Source organism: Augochlora pura, chromosome 4 (assembly GCF_028453695.1).
Source record: "Augochlora pura isolate Apur16 chromosome 4, APUR_v2.2.1, whole genome shotgun sequence".
Lineage (NCBI taxonomy): Eukaryota > Metazoa > Arthropoda > Insecta > Hymenoptera > Halictidae > Augochlora > Augochlora pura.
In genome coordinates, this window is record NC_135775.1 from 16626404 (window position 1) to 16648091 (window position 21688).

The window sequence follows — 21688 nt, forward strand, 5'->3', positions numbered from 1 at the left end:
TATGCTACGAAGATTTACTGATGCTAAGAATATGCGTCTGTGTAACATGTTTGTTACCTTTTGTCGGTACATCTATATGCAATGAATGAAATTTATTGAATAAATCCACCCAAATCGTATCTTCATAATAATAATAATCGTAAGATAAACAGCTTGGTACGCGTTGAAGAGGGTTTATATTTACGGTAACATGAGAATTTAAATCGCGAATATGATTGGAAATCGGTGGATCACGTTCCAGAGGCAGCATTGCCAGGGATTCCTGATGTATTATTAATAGTATTGCCTTGAGAGGAGAGCCCAGTCTAACTTATTGTAAAACTGTCGAACGAATTGAAAGCGGACAAACTCGGATTGCGGAATCTCCACGTGGAGGTTTACACGTGTTATCGACAAACGTTAATTCATCGGAGTTCCTTTTCAATGTGCTTGCATTTTTTCGTTTAATGCTGCACAATACGAAATTGTTGAGGTGCATGAATTCAGAACGTAATGTCTATCGAGATAATCTTTCGTTAATTTTTCATAAACATTTTATATTATTTTATTATTGAGTAAAAAATAATTTTTCATTCTGTATTCAAGAAACTTTCGAATGGTACGATTCAATGTTGGACATTATAATTAAAAAATTGAAGGGTGACACTTATGTTTTGATACGAAAAATTAATAGCAATAGTAAAGAGTAAAAAGCAAAACATACGAACAAACATGTATAAAGCAATAGTGTTTAATATACGAATTGATTGTACACTTTTATCATTTCACTTCGCAGTTTGTTCACTTCTTTATTTAATCAAATAATATAATTATAAAATTAATATAATATATTATTATATTAATATAAATTTCTGTGCAATCACTGGAAAACGTCTCACATTGTTTTCAATTAAAGGGTTTCACTGCATACAATGGTTTCATTTGACATGCATTTTGAAAAATAGACGATCTCCCCTTCTCGAGAAGCCTGTTCACACATATAAACGTGACTCTTATTAGGCTAATAAGTAGACTGCGGATCTTTATGAAAAATAAAAATTTTCAAGACAATTGTGTGGAACAGAAATGAAATAAAAATAAATTGTTTTCTTTTCACTATTATAATAAACAGAAAATAGTATAACTGTATTATTAAATTCGTCTCACGTACCCATAATTTTATATTCCAGCTACACACTTTTATCATAAATGCATAAAATCCGCAGCCTATTAATAAGCGACGTACAACCGAAATTCTTTCCTCAATATTTACATTATCCTCTGAAACAGTGAAACCTCGAACCATCACATCTATTTCCCATTTGAATTTCCCTCTCGAGCGGCAATACGCTTGTTGCGCGCGCAGCCAGCTTCTGACAGCTTCACGATATGGCGCCGTAACTATTTCGTCTGTGTTTCGCATCGCGCCCCCTCCACGTTCTGTCACGAAAGGAAGCGATCCTCCGGTAGAAAATGTGCTCGAACATCACGCTAGTGCTCCGACCAATGTTCGCGTAAACAATTCGCGGTTTATCTCGAGCGACTGACTGAAAGCTTGTGAAATGTGCCCGGTGACTCCTCTGACGTCAGAGGCGTAAAACCAAGTGTGTTGAATGGTAAGTATTTACTTCGATAATTCACACGACAAACGGTCCGGTCCGGACCGATCGATCAATGAATGCACGTTTCGCGGTCTCTCGGTAATTTTTAAGCGTACGTTCGCTGGCGATACAATTCGTATCGCTCTCGGACAATTTCAATGCACCTCGCCGCAATCAGAAATATACTTGGACAAGGATAATCGGCATTCGCCAGCGGTCACATGTTTTATTCAATCGACGTTTTTGAAGATTCTTTGAAAGTCGGCAGCGTCCCATGGCCCCGGAACATGTGATTCCTCCGAGCAGACAGCAACTGGTCATGCCTCTGACTTTCAGGCTACGTCACTGCGTAACCTTTGCAACTGGACGCCATTTTTAAAAGCCGCAGCCTGTAATCCGTTCGTCGCGAGCCTCTCTTCTCGTTTATTTCTTATACTCTTGTTTATTCCACGCCGAGAATTTCCACGCGATCTTCCTGCAGATCGTACCGGAGATACATTTAGTCATTGATTAATTAAGCCGGCGCACTATTCCATTCACAAGCGGTAAAATGTCCCATCTTAAACAGTTACCCTCGAAATGAAAAAAAAAGAAAATTTACATAGATGGTTAATGAACAATCAAGCCACAATGTGGTACAATTATTTCGCATTTGTGTTAGGTATTGATACGGTTACAAGATTTCAAAGAAGCTCACCTTGAGTCATCTCAAATATAACATTATTCGCAGTGCTGTTGTCATCTTAATTTAAGTAATTGACGATGGGCATAAGTGTACTAGGCATGCATACGTATTTGAATTGTACGATATCTTTATTTCCATTCCTAATTTCTGACACATATTTAGTGGAATTTCGTCATCCACTGCACATAAAGAAAACTTAGTACGAACTTAGTTACGTCACTGTACATTACAGAATTTTTGTATAAAACTTTTTTGCAATATTGGAATGCAGTTTTTTCCAAATTCATTTATATCGTATACTGAATATTTGCTCTGCTACACATAATATTTGTGTCTGATAGCGTTAGTGTTATTTATTAATATTATGACGTGTATTTATTACCTATTCTATTAATAAGTTTGCTTGTATAATAAAGCTTTGTTGTAAAAGATCAAAACATGCTGCATAGATATGTAAATTCAATCAGAAAATATATCGCGAAGTTCTACGACCTTTCTTCCTTTTTCATTTATTTTGGAAATAAAGCAAACATTAAGACTGCTAATTTTATAATCGACTGTTGTAAACAATTCATTTGGAGGAATACTATCGCGGGTTCTCGGGATGATGTAATATTGGAAGAAGATGCATACGTGCAATTATCAATGTTTGTCTGATTTTACGTAATTCGGTGGTTGTCACGTGCGATTATTAGAGCACATGAAATACTGTTTGTTTATCGTTCTTGTAACTGAATTTACGCCATCGTTTCTACGGGTTTGCAGTTACAGTTTTCGTTTAGCTTGGTCGAGTATGTGCTTTATTTAACATTATTCTTACCAAATATATGTTGAAATCAGGAACACCTTACAGAATTGTAATTCAAAATTATTTTCGAAATTCAATTCTTCTTTCCCTTAATTAATTTCTTATTATCATGATATTAATTTGCTAAAGATATACAAATGGTTGGTAAAAATAGTGATATATGGAAACGATTATTTTCAAGCAATGGAACTCTAATCTATTTGCCATTAAAGCGTCACGTGAAACGTCGGCGTTGCAAGTGATTAAAAAAGAAATATAGAAAAAGGCAAGGTTCGTTTTTTCCGTCGGAGTAAATCGTAGAAACATGTTCAACGAAGTGTGACGAACACGCTGGCTTAATTTGGAGGTCGTTTGTCTCGGTATGATTTGTTATGCAACGAATTGTTGCACTCTTCCACGCGGTCTGTCCATAGTCGCGAAGCTCTAATTGCTCTTATTTGTCATTCGATAAAACCATCGTGTCAGTTTGCAGTAAAAAAGCAGTAGCTTCCAATCCGACTTTTAACCTCGCGATATCATTGTTTTATCAAACACGTTCTACTACAGGTGTTTGCATTTCGCACACGTTTCTAATTGAATAGAACAAAATCTAGATAAAGATAAGCTCAATCGATAATGCACGTGGTGGTAGCAAGATAATTCTCGAGTTCACGATATTTGTTTTCTTTTTTCCTGAGTATCGCAATATCTTTCAAATAAATTCGATTAGTAAATCTTTCAACTATCGGACGGCGGATCATTTTGAGAAAAGTATAACCACGGATGCTTCGCATCATTTATAATTTGATTTATCAGTTGCTCCAACATACATAAGCCTTGAAAGATTTTTTATTTAGTATTTCTATGATCATAGAATCTTTGTTATTCCACGTTATATTGGAATTACTGCTTATGCAATGTTGCATGACTTAATGGAACTTCGATAGCTTCCGTGCATTCCGAAAGAAACAAAGTTATGCTCATCCAATTATTATTGATCTGTAGTATTAGGTTATCCGGAAAGTAATTTTGTTTTTTTTACCAATAGAGGCATTGGTGCTAGTTTTAACCAGTCGACTTCATTCCAAACCGTAAATTTTTATTATTGGGTGAAATAAGTTTATACAGTAACATTACATAATATACCATACAATAATTATCGAAATTACGTTTCCCATTTTCATCAAAGTGAGTGGTTGGAGAATCCAAAACAGTAAATTCAAGGAGTAACTGGAGCTACCCAATTTTTTCTGATCTTTTTCTTTCCGAGTTACAGTAATTAGGGGAACGTTTTCGTAAGAAGCATGCCAAGTAAATCGAACCTTGTCTTTGTCCTAGAACAATACTAGTTATGCTGTATTATAAAAATTTCTAGATATATTTTACATTGATTTCTTACAATTCTTATAATAGTATATGTTCGAGGGAAGATATTGGTACAATAATGTCAAGTGTACTCATTTTTATAATTTTAGCAATTGTCCAAAAGATACAGAAAGTCATGTTTTGTCTGGCAATTATTTTCGAATTATTCAAAATATTCGTACCGAAAGTAAATTTTTATTAATGTCCTGTATTTCACGATAGAGGTGTAGAATTTTTATGCGACTATAACAATTGAAATTCTGATCGCTAGAGATTTGAGAACCGCGAAGAAAAATCGAGGTTGCTGATACAGTTTGCATTTCTAATAATTCCGTTGATGTGGTAATATTGGGGCATAAAGGGTCGACCAACTATTGACATAGTTGCGGCGAACTGATATAGCAGAGGAAGGCTATATAACGTGCTAACAAAGAGCCGGGGCGAAATCGGTATTTCGGAGATCGGGAGAGTTTATTGACAAAAGTTAAATATAGTTCGCGAGGAGGTTTGTCCCGCGTTTGCATCTCTGCTCTTCTAAATAAAAGATGAGAGCGGCGGACACGGTTTATCACTCCGGAACATGGTCTTATGCAAGCCTGAACCTGTGGAAAAATCAATAATCACCTGCGACGTCTCTACTCAAGAAACCGCGCCAGAATAGTTCGGGGGTCAGCTTTCTGCTCGGGTTGCTTGCGCGACTGTCTCGCTTAATCGAGTGTCTATTCCCGATTTTCATTTTCGGAGTATATTTTATAATATACCAATATTATATATTTAATAACATCTTAACTACTTAAGGACGTCAACTAGTTTAGAGGGTTATTTTCTTCAACTTATTTTCGTTGGATCAGTAAATTGTATGGTTCTATGATTGTACGAATTTACTTAAATAACATTTTATTTCGGAATATTATTCGAATAGAACTTACGTAAAGTCTATCCAAAAAAGAATGTAGCTCTACGAAAGCTATGATTCCTTTCGCTCTGTTTGCCTGGAGTCAATGATGTCACTTTTTAATTATTATAGATACAATTATTGTGTGAGCTAGTATGATACAGCGAACATACTTTACAAATTCGAAGGTAATTGGCGGAGAACTCGAACGTAATATCGTGCGAGTCATCCGACTGGAATTTTTTTACAAATGGTCTACCTTCTCGGTGGAAGAATTATTACAGATTCCTAACATTTGAACATTCATGACTAATACTCATATCCCTGTATACTAGCCTACAATATTTCAAACAACCTTCTCTTTAATTTATTCATTCCAGCATATTTAAAGATTGGTGAAAAAATGTCCATAGAAATTTTAATATTTCCTAACTATGTTCTATTTTGGATGTTTCATGATTTATTATTGAAGTAACAGCTGCCTAATTAAACTGTTCAACAATATTCTGTAAATAAATATACGAACAGAATGGATAGTATTTCTAGCACCTTTTCTTACTTGAATACGAAATGGTCGTCCCATAAACGGGCCTATAAAAAACGTTCTAACATCTTAATCGTCTCAGGATTAAAGGAACGAGAGTAAAATGCATTGTTCAGATTGTCGGGAAAGGAGAACGCCCCCTTCGAGATGCGGAACTCAAGACAGGGCTGACCTTTGTACTTAGAAAATAGAATTTATAAGAACAGTTATTCCTAGATGGAATCGAATGGGATCCTTTCTCTTCGCGCAGCTGCTTAACATGCATACGTTACAAGATTGCCTCTTCTATCGACTTCATCATCCTGCAACGCGAACTGTGAAATTTCCTTTACAACGTGGAAAAAAGAAACAATGAAAGAACCACAACGATTTTCCTGGTTCGCGATCCGTTGTTGGTAATTGTGTCGTTAACACATTCAGGAAAACTGGGAAATTAATTTACCAAGACGTGTTGGCACGATTAACACTAAATCTATCCGTGTCGATCAAAATAACCAGTTTTACGTTGTTTATTCCAAAATGGTTAAAACCATACATATTCTCTAAATGGAAACAATAAAATGAATTTCTTAATTCAAGCATACTTCGTGATAGAGAACAGAAAATCTAAATAAATTTAGTCTCGTTTTCAAGGGTTTTTTTTTTAGTGTAAATTGCGTTTTTTGTTTAAATTTCTTTCAGGTATTTATTGCAGAGAAATTATTTTGGTCATAGCAGGTACCGGAACAAACAGAAAAAATCGATGATTCAACAGAATGGCAACATTTTGAAATTTATTTATTGATTTTTTCTGATTATTAATATTTAATTATTGGGAGCTGATAAAATGTAACAGATAAAAAGTTTGAATTTATTGAAACCTCTCGCTGTTATTATAGTGCGTGCTTGAATTGAGAAGTTCACTCAATCGTTTCTTACAAGAAAGTAATTTCGACAAATTTCGCATAAAAAATATAATACCGATTATTTTCCGGCTATCTTAAATTATTAATTTTATCATCGATACTTTTATCGAATTGAACTGTGCATTATTTAGACCACTCAAACTTCATACAACTAAATCTACTGAATTTGCATGAGAAGTATCGTTGACAATAGCAGACTGTGCATTTAATAGATTTCTACCGTCCATGCGAGCGGAAACATTTTTCAAGATATCGAATTATTTGCTACCTTTCATTAGGGAACGCGAATGCTGATATATACACCCAATTACATATTTTCTCGTTATTCGATATGGTCTTTTTAAGAAAGGCTTTTGTGATAGTTTCGAATTTAGAGAAAGCCTCGGCAGAAAGAAATATTTACTTTTACTCAATTATTCTACGGGTGTGTACGGTACCATTAATATCTGGGGTTCACTAATTACGAAAACCCGTAAAAAATCGTAGCGGTAGATCATCGGCGGAGAACGAGAATTTTACGAAGCACGGAGTTAAATGTTTCACGATAACAACGTAAATCAACGTAACACGACGTAAATTACAAAACTGTGTCATCCGATATGCCAGTGAATCGCGTTGTCCCGAATGTGTTAAATAATAAACAATTTCACAGCCCCGCAACTAGAGCATTTCACGCATAGTAACATCGTTACATAGCAACGATGAGAATTTTCCCTTTCTGTGACCAAAATTGTTTCAACATTTTTTCGAGGTTTAAGGTCGTAGTATAGTAGGTCGATGAATTCGTCTCATCACCATTATTTTTATGAAGTCAAAAATACGTACTTACATTTAACAAATAATGGTGATCAGTATCTTTTACGCAACAACAAAATTTCTTTGCAAGCTTTCGTATAAAAATTGTGGTTTTCTTTTTTCAACTGGATGTGCTTAAGATAATTCTACACACGAAGGTTGCAAGAGGTTGCACTTAGCCTTGATATCCTTTTCAAAGATACCCTATTCAAAATTTGAATTGTTTTCATTTTATACCGTTTGTATATAAATTAAAAAAATAATAAAATTGGCTTCTTTTTGTAACATTTCTAGTGTTTTCTATAACCGGTGTGTAAATCGTTTAATTTTACTGTAACATAAAAAATCAAGATCATCTGAATCTTTTTTCAAAGAACTATGTATTATTTACGTAGAAATGAATGCATCTTGTTGCATTGTATTCCATTAGAAAAATGATTAAAATGCTAATTAGTTTGGAAATTATGATTGTCATTCCGAAATAGGAATTAGGAACTTCGTTTTCAGCAAGCAATATTTTGTATTTGAGAGATCTGAAGTTTCTCGGTTTACAACGAGAACGATCTTTTTCAATATATAAAGTCAAAAACTTTAATTTTGGCCACAGAGAGGGGGTTTTCAGGCCACTGTGCGCCAGCGCGTGAGAAGTTTATCCGCTAAAAGTTTCACAATGAAAGTGCACTGTGAACTTTAGGAATAGGCGCTCGATTTGATCTTACATGTCTCGCCATAGCCACGTGGAAAGAATCGTGCAACGGAAATGTATCTCGGGGTTGAAAGACAGTTCTCCGGCTGCTATATGCTGGTCAATAATTGCAGCGTTTCGCACAAGTTCGCACCCCAATGCGCGCTGCGTCGCATTTCCACGGGGGAGCGTACGCAACCGGAGGGTGTATTAAGATAAACGCCGGCTAAAATAGCGTGCAGACTATCGATCTTATGGAAAAGATGGAGAGGAAGCACCACGACTTCGTACGTAATATACTGTGAAACATGACCGTAACGCCAATTTCAAGAGTTTCGGGCAGTTGTATGGGGTGATTCTAAATAAGCTCGCTCGATTATAGCTCTGCTCCAGGTGGATTTAGAAAGAAGTTGTACATTTTACGCTATTCAACAAGCTCTGCTATCCCATAGTACGGTTTTTCTTACAAATGCATTTGTGTGCTTGTAAAGTGTAACTGCATTTCTTTTTTAAATAGAACCGCATATTTTTTGCAGGTAGATCGATTCTTTAGAATATTCTCGATGAAATTCCCGTCATTTGAATCCGTTTCAAAATTGTGTTCAACGTTTGAATATCACTGAATTTGTTGGCCAAAGATGTGCTGTACGCTGAATCACATTGCGATTTGAGTATATGATGCGTTAATTGATTTCACACGTGGACTTCCGAGAATTAAAACCAACTGGTCTTCCATATGCGTTGTAACAATGACAGAGCTACGTTCATTCTGATTTTGTGCGAATTTGATTGGAACTTATGCTCGAGATTAAATCGATCCATTCAGTAACTCCAAGTGAAATTGGTGAAAATTTCAGTGATCGTAAATTAGTAAATCTAATCAACGAATTCGCTATAACTTGTTTCGCGAACAGTCTTCGTGCAATTACGCCACCGTTGACAACAACAGGTTACGTTGCATCACATTTCACTTCGCCGAATTAGTTGCGTTATGTTTGGAATACAAATAAAAGAACGATAATAATGAATTGATCATATCGATTCCACGTATATGTATTCAAAACTATTATAATAGTTTCAAAACTAGCAGAAGCAGCAGTGTGTTTAAAACTATTATAATAGAAAAATATTACTGAACAAGTAGACTGCGATCGAATTTCCAGTTTACAAAATATCTTTCTGCTCTGTGGAATAATCTATAATAATAAATACAAATCACAACGCGCAACGTTGTTACCTTGGTCTTAGGTCACGTTAATACTTTAGACGCACTTCATAGACGGACGTGTTACTTGTTAATGAAATAATTCCTCGTGAATCGATAAAGCTTCGTTCACGCCAATCGATTGAAGGTATAAAACTTCAGGCTTACCTTACTATACCATCCATATTAATTTACTCAATTTACCGAATTCACAATTTGTTAAAGTATTGATTTACTAAGCTTCTTGATCGTTTAGGCGAAACAGCAAAATATAATAGAATTTAATCTGTCACTTCAATAATATAACTGTTCATTATTCGAACATAATAATGCATAATTCATTAGTTCGGATAATTAATGTTCTGTATTACTAAAATTAAAATTTGATTTAATAACCTGACACGTTTGTAGGCGATTTCAAAATGATAATGATCTATTATAAGGAGTGTTTAGTTTAAAGTCTAGTAATTTTTCAGATACAATTTTGAAAGTATACATTTTTATAACGTTTTTTAAAGCTCGATTTAATTATGTAGAAATTAATTTTCCAACTTCCATTTTTCTGTATTAAAAAAATATTAAAAACAGGAATTACAGAATTACTATCCCCGCATAATTCGAGTGAGCTTTAAAGAACACTGTAAAAATATATATTTTCAAAATGATTAATACATTTGAAAAATTACTAGTACTTTGTTTTCAAGCTAAATGCGCTCGGCTATAAGTACCGTATCGAAATACAGTACATGTTTGAAATAAAATAATGTACAACGTTTCTTCCACATCACCATTCATCCTCTCGTTTTCGCGATTAATTATCCATATGCCCTTTCGTCCATCGCATGGTGCATTAAACATTGTTGGCCATTTGGATATCATCGTTTCAATTATGACCGCTCGCGTTTGCGAGCATTGGTTCCCCTGTGTACATGTGAGCACCTGGCGAATGTACAATATCATCGATTACGAGGACGACGATAGCAAACAAATATTAATGGTATTATGAATATTATTAAACACGCCTTTGTCCAAGTATATTTTCTAGCACAATTCCGGGACCTTCGTATTCTGTGAAACTATTTACAGAAAAGAAATGCCTTCTCGCACCAGATTCTAATTGTCGTGCGAACATTGGGTGCGTGTGTGTCGTAAAATGCGACGAATATAGCCAACGAAATTCTCGATTTTATGCAAGCGCTGCATGTGGCGATGGTACACGTGCAGAATGAGTTACCTAAAACTGGAATTTCTATTTCTATCGAATTAAGCAGTGACGGAAGGGGAAGGGGGGGGGGTCAAAGAACACCTTTTGAAATTTTAATTCAAGACTATTTTTTTTAGCGGAAAGGTCAAAAGACAATTTCTGAGAGTTCAATTTAATACTATTTCCAGCAAGGAGGTCAAAATCTTCTGAAATATTTATTTCACTTTATTTTCAGCAAAGGAGCCAAAATACATCTTTTAAAATCCGAATTGAACATTATTTTCAAAATACAAAGAGTGTGTGAAAATAGCGTTAGGATTAATAATCTATTTGTCCCGTGAAAATGATTGATATACGTATGTTATTATTATAAATATAGTTTGGGAAAATTTTTAATGCGGCATTTAATTGTCGCAAATTATTGGTCAATCAAAAATAATTTTATCAAGTTATTGTATAGTACGTAATCTTCAGAAAATGTGCCTTCGAGAATGTCAGGATTAACAGAGATTTCGTTCGATTTGAATAAAAGTCTAAAAGCTATTAAAAATCAATTGTAAAAAGATGATACTCTCCGTACGGATTTTTCCTTCATTTTATATACAGCTCTATCGCCTTGTAATTGACGCAAGCAAATTCTCTTTTGCATAAAAAAATTGCGCAATCTATTTGGAAGTTATTTTAGACTCACAAATTACGTTTTCATAAACTTGAGTTTCTTACAATTGTTTTAGTAACGCGATTGGAAAAGAATTTTCTGCTCACCCCCAATGATTTAATTCCACGTCTTATTTCGTAAGGGAAACGGGCATAAGGCCATCGTCTTCAAACTAGTTCCCTCGAGACTATACATCTATGTATGGATTCCAGCGTGGGATCCATTGATCGCAACGTTTCTAGTACATACATTCTTGTACGTTTTAATCCTTAAATGATGAATCGTTTGTAGAAGGTACATGCGAGGTGAATATAACGGGGTCCTAGTGGAATTTCGATGTTTAAAAATTTTTCACATAGAAACATGCATTAGAGTTTTATCCGTCTCCTTTTTATGCAGAGTCGGCAAGAAAATTATACTATCAATCTTCATTGAAGGAACATTATTGCAATATTCTCATAATGCATAGATAATTTAGTGAATAATTGGAAATCATATTTAATAGGTAAAGTGAATAATTGGGAATAATATTGGATAGATAATTTAATGAATAGTGGGAAATAGAATTGGATAGATAAAGACAATAATTGGAAATGATGTTGTATAGATGAAGCAAACAATTGGAAATACTATTGTAAAGATAATTTGACAAATAATTAGAAATAATATTGCATAGATAAGTTAATGAACCATTAGGAATAATATTGTATGGGTGAAGTCAGTAATTGAAAATGTCATTGTGTAGATAAAGTCAGTAATTGAAAATGAAATTGTATAGATAAAATGTATAATCGAAAATAATATTGTATGGATAAAGGCAGTAATTAAAAATAAAATTATATAGATAAAGTGAATAATTGAAAATGATGTTATATAAATAAAGTGAACAATTGGAAATAATATTGCTTAGATAAAGTCAGTAATTGAAAATAACATTCTATATTATTGTGATATTAATCTGATATAATCTTCTCCTTCAATTGTATAGTAAGTCATCTAATTTGATAACCCGTTGTACTAATTGGGCAGAAACAATTTATTTGTAACGATGGTTAAAATATCAGAAGAAGACATTTGTTTCAAATTAGAGTTTATTGTGATACCTAATTTTCTTTAGTTTCTTCTTGAAGATCTTAAAGTCATCTCTGTCTAATTAACAGGCTGGTATTATCATTGACGTCAAGGCGAGTTCAACGACCTATGATAACATGAGGTTTATATGGCTCCGAACTCTATTATTTTCAATTTAATGACTTCGTTCGAAATTTTCTTAACCGTTTCAGATTCTTTTTTACATTTTTCCAAAAAATGGCTATATATTGCTGTATACTACATTTATAACAATAAACAGGAGAATTTTAATGCAATAAATGGATCGATTGAATTTTAGAATATAAATATACTAATTTCAGCTTGCTAAAATGATTAAAAGGAAACGGAAATTTCTATTTGCTACCTATTTCTTACAACTGATGTAAGCAATTCTTATTCTGCATAAAAATTTGTTGCTAGATTCAGTTAGTATTATTGAATTATATTTAATTTAATACTTTCTTTTATTAATTCAAGTTAAAGTTTTTATCTAATATATTTTTGTCATTTTATTATAAAATCCACATTCTGCACATAATCCGTGGAAACAAATACGGGATACGTGTACTAGAAACATTAGTAATTTCTCGTGGGAATAGGTGTGTAATAGTTGGTGTATAAACTGACAACCACAATGACTAATTACTTTCTGAATTAATAACCGGCTACCGATAATACCTTGAGCATAGTTAGTTGACCAAGCTCGTCCATTGTTTCCACAAATAACAACGACAACGACGTCGCGTATTTAAGGTTATAATGTAATTGGGGATTTTTTTACGGAGAATCTGTAACAGATCTTTGTAGTCACGGATCCTTCAATAATGGAAGGCTAAAAATGTAAAATATAAAAAATTTTGGTGGATTCTAGTATAACCTGAAGGCACAGCTATGGCATGAGTATACTGAATATTCACCTAACTTTGAGTGCAATTGGAAATAGGAATAGAAAGCTCAAGAATGTTTTGTTTTTAATAATGTAATTTAAACAACGCTGCATTAAGAAATATGATTTTCTCTAATCAATTGATTGCGTTCACTTTTGAACGTGCGAGCAAGTTGCACTAAATTTTGTAGAAAAAATTGAATCGAGCTTAATTATACATCGTTATTGCTTTCACAAATCAACATATCGATTTTTGTATACCAGAGAAAATTGAACAAATATTAAACCTTATAACTAGGCTGCGGAGTTTATGTATTTATAACGAAAAAACTAGTAGAGAATTTAAAAAATTGTGTAACATTGGTTTCAATTAATCAAAATCTATCAAGAGACAAAATAAATTCCCATTTAATTTCTGTTTCTTGCAATTTACACAGGAAATTTGTATTTTGCATAATGATTTCGCAATCTAATTATAATTATCAAAATTCAATGAGTATTAAACATGTACGATGTCAAGAAGATATCGGCAACAAAGAAAATATTGGTGATTTTGTTCATCCTTGCTGAAATATATAAAGTATTAATATCATAAAAAAATGGAGATGTATCATCGAATGTCCAGTCTTAGGTAATTTATGATGCACGTCAAATCCTTATATTAAGTACCACGTGAAAGAAATCGCAGATTATGTGACGATTAACAACGTAATCTTCGCAACGCATATAGCAATACAAACTGCCAACTTGAAAACTGCGCACACATTTTTTCGTTTACAATAGACCATCGAGAAACACGAGTTTACTTAGCAGTCGCGCGCAGATTGATTATGGGTACACATCAATTGTCGAAACATTAAAGACCAGTGTCGCTAATTGGAGTCTTTTATGTGTCGGACATTACCCCTTTGCACTCGAGATATTTTAACTCTATAATGAAAACACTTGATACGTATTTCATACATATGAAAGTGTATACTTATAGAAGAATTCTATTATTTGACAATTGATCAGGTACAGATAAATTTAATAATGTGAAGATGCTTTTGAAAATAGTGTAGCAAATTTTAGCGTTGCTTTAGAGTTGTCATTCGAGTGTAAAAAGGGTTAACGTTAAAAAGGGATTTCGCATTGCGGCATCAAGTGCGGAACATATTAATTATATTACGCTGGGCATAATTTCATTCGGAAGGCGGATTCGAGATAAAGGCTAACGAATAAAATGTTATTCGTTAATGATATGTCATTAGCAGTGACAAAGATATCAATGTAAATGTCATCATTGCCAAAGTTAACAGTTAAATGGACTTTGATCATGGCGTATATACACAATATAATTACTCTATGATCACATGTCCGACTCGTTGCAGCGCGAGGGTTTAAAAAAGTTACTCCACTTCGGAAACTGTCTAGACATTTTTTGAAGCCTGTGCATGCTCGCATAGCATTTGCCGGTGAATAGGTGCACGTGTTAAGAGTGCGTTCAGCGGTAAAAACGCCAACAAAACCGGTATCAGAGCGTATAACCTGCGTGCATCTTGTATAACACGCGATTTTTTACGATGGGACGCGAATCGTGTTCTTCTCGTGTTGCGCGATGGTCTGTTTGTGCATACGTTGGTGAATTGTCGCGACGCGGAACAGGTATGAGAAACAGAAGGTAATTAGCGCCCGAAGGTCCCGGAGGATAGTAGCAGAGTAACATTTAAGTACAGCTAACGAATCAGCCGTTGCTCCCGATCCTCCCTGGGTTTCCGGCCGATCCTGGCGGAGGAAGAAAGACCCGGTTCGAAAAACTCGCTCCTGGCAACGGAAGACACTTCCGACCAGGAGCAACAGGATTCTCAGGAGGATGATCCTTACGAGTACGATGAGGACATCAGGCCCTCGAACAGGGTATCGCCGGAGAACGAGGCTTGCCTGGCCGGGAATTGTCCCAGTTCCTCTAGGATACCCGCTCCGTATTGGGGATGCAGCGATGCAACCGGATTGCGAACGCCGATCTTCTTCCTGGCTACATCTCCGACGGAGCCGTCTTGCACGTGCGCCTCCTGTCAGTAATTCTTTCAACTTTCAGGACCGTCTGAGATATGGCTTGAGCTTCTTTTTCTTTTGTCATTTCATTTAGATTCGTCTCTCTCTCTCTCTCTCTCTCTCTCTCTCTCTCTCTCTCTCTCTCTCTCCCTCTCTCTGTCTCTCTCTAGTTTTCCGATTTTCATTATTGTCTTTTGTTGTGCGGAGTAACCGCGATTGGTTCGACACGAGCAGAGTTCTGCTGATTCGATTGCATTGTAATTCAATCTCACAACTTTATCTATATCCTATTTCGATTACATGGTAACTCGACTACGTTGTAATTTAATTGCGTAATTGAAAGCTTTCGGTTAACACGATCGTTAATCACTTCAATTACGTGGGAGGTTCGAATATAATACATTTGTAATACCATTTAATTTGAATGAAAAGCGATTAAAGTACAACGTTATTGGATAATTACGTAATTGAAGTACAGTGTAATTAAACTACAATGTAATTGAACTGCAGTTCTACAAATTACAATACAGAACCTTGAAGATGCGAGATACGTTACGATGCTATTCTTTCGTATACTCGTTTCTCGTCGCTCATTGTTGCTAACTATTAATTTAGTATTTGTTAACTTGTAATTTTGATTCAATTACATCGTAGTTCGTAATTAACGTAATTCAATTATTTACTATTTTGTGATTGCGCTAGAATTACGAATTACATTGTAATTTAATTGAACAGAGATATGAATTACAAATTAGAATGTAATTGATTTACCTTGTAATTACAATTCCTTGAGTAATTCAATTGTAATTCAACGTAACTCTGAACACAAGTCGCTTGATATGGTTTGCGCACTCCGCGACGAAACGTTAGCACGCTTTTAAATAGAAAAATGACGAAATAGAACGGACCCTGGATCTTCGTGCAATTACAGAATGTGCGGATAGTTCAAGTGCAGGAAAACATACGGGCTGACACGGTATAATAGCATCTTCTGCGATTTTAATTTTCTTAAAACAATATATATATGATAATGACAATTTGCACGAAGATCCGTAGTTTATTTATAAAACGCTCTAAACGCTACTACCGATATCTTACTGTTCTTTTTTCACGGAGTGTACGCTGGAATAGAAGGTTGTTCTTATGACGAATCGAATCGGATATCGTAGATTTCAGTTTGCTAATCGAATGGGATTGTCTCTACGAGTAGACTCGATCGCTGATGTCGACCTAGATACGACCTGTTCATTTGTAGGAATTGATTAAGGCAATGTTAACGACGAAGGATAGGATACTCAAAGCTATCGTTACGATTCGAAAAGCTTTGCTGATGGAGATCAAGCGAGTGCAGCAGACACATACGACATACTTTAACCGGCGAAAGTTCAGATTAGAGAAGATAAATAAAAATTGTATTTTTGCAGTATAAAAATGTAAGATTTAAACACTGTGATGTAATAATATTGTGGTGATAACGCATAAGCTATCGTACTTTGATCGGTGAAAGTATAGAAGTAAATTTTGATGTTACATTGATGTATTAATATATATGTTTTTCGAAACATATATTTAATATACGAAGAAATGTTCTCCTATATTCTGCTTATTTTACAGATCCTTCTACGAAATAAATAATTTACGAGTCGATCGCGACAAGTAGAAAATAATTAAAAACAATTTGTTTTTTCCCGTGGCTATTAGATATGTATATAACATAAAAATATCCTCAGATTTTTTTATGTCTTCGCAGACACATCAAATCCGCAGTTCAGTCTTTTGTAACGAAAAATTGAAGAACTTCTTTTACATTTCGCTCGATTAATAGCTTCAACTTGAATAGAAAACACGATTTGGTAATCGATCGTGTTCACAAGCATGTTCGGCACAACTGTTATGTCTGTATAGATAGGAAAGGTGATCCACAGCCATACAGTCAATAAAACAGCAGCATTTAGAACGTCGAGCACCACCCTGTACGTTGCGGCATCGAAAGGTTAGAGTTCATTACTTCAAAGGTTCCAATAGGGATCATCTGAACTTCTGATAACTCTGGCGGCGATGGCCCAGTCCGATCCCGTCGTTTATACACGTCGATGTAATGAGATTTCTGTTCGCCCCGCAACATGATCCTTCTGCAGTAAATACTGAAAGATGTATACCGACAACATGCTTTTAAAAGGTTATCACATTTTCGCAAGAGTACGTCCGAAAGAATTATCCTTAAATATACAGTGATTGTAAAAAGTATTCCTACACTGTATTTCTTATTTTTGATAAATTGTCAACACTTGAACTGTTATAATTTCGTAAGAGCGTGTCGTAAAATAACGAATCTGGATTCATTTTAAACAAAGTTTGGTAACAAGTGATCAAATTAATGAGTCACGATTGCAACTTGTTGTTCAATTATTATAAATTGGTTATAATAAATAATTAGTTTTGATTGTTGATCCTTAATCAGATTATTGTTTGTCTAACTGTGATTTTAAAGCTTGAAACTCCTTCTTTTATTATACTTCCCTGATATTTCTATATCAAATTTTTATATAATATAATAAATATTTTTTATATAATATAATAAATATTTTTTATATAATATATTTTTATATAATATAATAAATATTTTTTATATAATATATTTTTATATAATATAATAAATGTAATAAACTGTAGGCGCGCTATTTCTGAAAAATGTTGCGGATTGAAACGTCTGGGAATACGCAAACAAATTTATTTCACGACTGATCTTAACATAGATTTCAAGATTGAAACCTCCTCTTTACAACAACCCTTTAAACTTCGATGTACGATTTGTTTTTAGCCACTCTGTTGAACTTCGAATGAAAGGTGTGCTGCCTACTTTACGGAAACGCAAGGTTCAGGATAGCTCTACACGGTCGAACTTGTTTCTCGTTTCTCTTTTACAAAACAACTAAAAGAAATCTTACACCAAGTTTCAAGAAGTCGTTGTAAAGGGGAAGCTTCAAGCTTTGAATCCGTGGTCGGTTTATTCGTGAACTAAATTTTTCGATGGTCTCAAAGACGTTCCAATTTGTAACGTTTTCCAGTAAACCTGTTTCCAGCGGTTCGTTCTCTATGACTTGTAAAAACGTGTGTTGTAGAAAGGACTGATCGATGAGTTGTATAGTTCACAGCAAATAGTTTCAGATTTATCGTGGTATGATTCCTTTTTCACGAAATTATAACAGGCGAAATATCTTGTTAACCCTTTGCACTCAAAGCCATTTTGACATTAAATATAACATAATTTTTCTGACTCGCAGCATTTCCTTACTGTATAACAAAGTGCATTTTATGCATATGAAATCGAGCCTCATAATTCATACAACCAGTTAGATTCTCAACAATTTTTTAAATTTGAAGTTTGGTCATACCTGTAAAAATAATTTCAGAGTCGCTACTCGAGTGCAAAGGATTAAAAATTTGTCAAAAATCGAAAATTCAGTGTACAAATTCTTTTCACACTGACCGCAAGTGTCGAAACAAGATGACAAATTTATTAACTTAGGTTTATTGAAATTCTAAATATATATTTATAGGGAATTTAATCAATGAATTTGTTTCATTGAGCATACATATGCGGGGCTTAGAAGCCAATCAGTACAAGCCCACTGACTTCAAAATTCTGATAAATTAGGATTTTGTAAATTACCTGTAGAATTGAGCTGAAAAATATTTCATTTGTTACTTCATTTTTTATTTTATTTTATTTCATTTTTATTCTATTGTGTTACAAAGAATTCATTGCTAGTGATAGCTGCCAAACAGACAAGTTACAAAGTAACATACGGTAACAAATCGAATTCACTGCGACAAACAAATACAGAATGAAGCAATACAATGCCGAAAGTTGCAAAATCAATGTTATAATCCCAAATTTATAAGCGAGATGCTGTTAAGCGATTCTGTCACGTCCAGCAGATAAAACGATGTACCATCCGATCCGTCATATCGACAGCCTTGTACCGATCTTTAGAAATCACCGCACGCACTTCAACTCATCGTGTCGTCCGATTGTAAAGCTTATCACGCTCTCTTGCAGAAACCGCGTGTAAGCGACATTTCCCAAATTGACTTGTAGGAAGCCGCAAGAGGAATTGACATAAGCGACTACCTTTTGATAGTAGAAATCACCTGCACCTTTCGACGGTTCCTCTACGAATGCCGATGTAGTGACATCACTAGAATTGCGTATCCTATGCCAGACATTGCGAACGTATAATTCGATTACAATGGAGTATCCTATAGTGAACTAATTCGAACTAGAACGTAGTTCTTTTTTCCCGCGATTTACGTGCCGATCACGTTCACCCGGTTCCTTATGATTCTTTAGAGTGATAGGGATAATAATAATTATAATAATTTATATAATAATAATAATAATAATTAAATACTATTAACATTTATGTAGAAATCTCAAGCTTAAAAAGAAAACATAACAGGTAACAAAGAGTGATACTGTGTATAACTGAATGTGCGAGTGTAAAGACAAGGTGAAGATGTTGAATTGTGTCTCTTGACCGCCTGAATGCGTTGCTGTTTTCTTGGAGATATTTTCGGTGTGGGCGTGAATCGAAAATAAAACAAACGGGTCCATGGATTCCGCATCTCTCAGATGAGGCAAGGGAAACAGTTGTCCTGATTTATTAGTTGATTATTATAAAACTGCACTGAAAGGGAAAGTAACCGCTCAAACTTGAGGTCGTCCGCAGGTATGGCTCGCACCTTCGGGTGATGCGCATAAAAAATCCTCATGTCTCTATGATTGACCGTAGCAGACAATAAACCCGGAGAAGCGTCTCCGTGAAGGCTAAAAAGTTAAATTCTGAAGAAAGTAATAGCTATTAGAAGAAACTGCATGCTACGGAGGGAGGTGGGACTATTCGAAGGACAGATGGGGTTGTAACATATGTCAACGATTATCGAATGCACCGTCATGGTTGGGGATTTCCTCATTTATTACGGCTTTCAACGCGGAACATTTGTTACTATGTAACTTTCAAATTATGCATCTAATTATAAAGTATTAAATAGAAATTTAAACGAAAATTTAAATATCATATGGGAAATGAAACTTATGACACCGCTATCAAACATTATTGTCAAATATACAGCACAGTTTTTGCTAGACTGCTGATTTTTATGCAAAATGAAAATTGTCTTTATTAATTACAACATTTAGAAGCTAAATAGATATTTGTTTCTTTTCTTAATCATTCGACAGCTACGTAATAATATTTTGTAACTGTATAAATGTTTCTGCTATTTTGGTTCTGACGGATTCATTTTTATCATAAACGTATTACAATCCGCGGTTTAGTTATTACATAATACAACAATGATTTCATGGAAATTGGGATGAATATAATGTGAAATAAATAGACTGCAAGAACATGCAGATGTACATACTATTTTAACATTCTTGTGGCACTCGCCATCAGCATATATGAACTGAATATTGAAATGGTTTAGCCTAACCAGAAACGAATAGTTGTTTTATTTTTGTTAACGTCGAGCATTAGTAGAAAAAAAAATGAGTCTTTTTCCGTTTGAAGTGTTAGTACAGCTTGGAGTTTCGTTCCCTTTCTTGATGGTGAAAACGAGTTCATTATCTCGAAAAATTCCAACTGACTAAATGCAGCTCTAGGTGGTAGCTGTTGGACGACATTCCTCGAGGAGTGTAAGCCTCAGAGGCATGTTTTCTTCAGCTACTAACTAGACACTTCTTGCCCATGGTATGTGGAAACCACGGTCAAGAGTGTCCCATTTGGTCTGTAAACGTATAGTATTATACGTATCTCACAGAACAAGCAAAATTCATGAACAATTATTTTGTCGACTCGAAGACTATCAACATTAGAACTACCGAGATTTAAATGCGACTAATCTATATTATTTTAATCTATAATATATATAAATAAAATAATTGTATTTATATATTTATATATTGTTTGTCTATCACTTTGAAGGTTATGTAATGGGTAACTTTGTTTTTTTAAATGGAAACCTATATCTATATTTACAGATTTTTATTGCCTGTGGATAATGAATAAGCTTTTGTATGAAACGTCTTAATAATTTCAAGTTCATACGTCCGAAGTCGATGTTACTTTAAAATAATTGGAAAATTCGACGTTTGTTTAAGATAATCGATGAATCTTTTAGTACACAAAATTCGCAGATTTTCAAATTCTTTGAATCATCGAAACAGAAAAATACGTGATTCTCAAAGATCCGAAACTCTTGTAATTACAACGTTTCAGATAACAACTTTCTAATTATTAAACGTCGAAAACCGATTGCTCGCCGTTGACTACAATTCGAAATGGAAAAGCGGATGCAGCAGCG

The 21688-nt window shown here is 34.4% G+C and overlaps 1 protein-coding gene across 4 annotated transcripts in view; it reads left to right on the forward strand.

Moving 5' to 3' along the window:
• Milt (trafficking kinesin-binding protein milt) overlaps positions 1-21688 on the forward strand; it is a 119411-nt gene that overhangs the window by 83303 nt on the left and 14420 nt on the right. The window contains exon 1 of one of the 4 annotated variants that reach the window (XM_078179876.1): positions 1319-1595. The exons of 2 other annotated variants lie outside the window; for them this stretch is intronic. The gene's annotated coding sequence lies outside the window, so the exon portion shown is untranslated. Of the gene's footprint in view, positions 1-1318; positions 1596-15005; positions 15339-21688 lie in introns of those variants that run through there. One more of the 4 variants, XM_078179878.1, reaches the window with a different exon arrangement.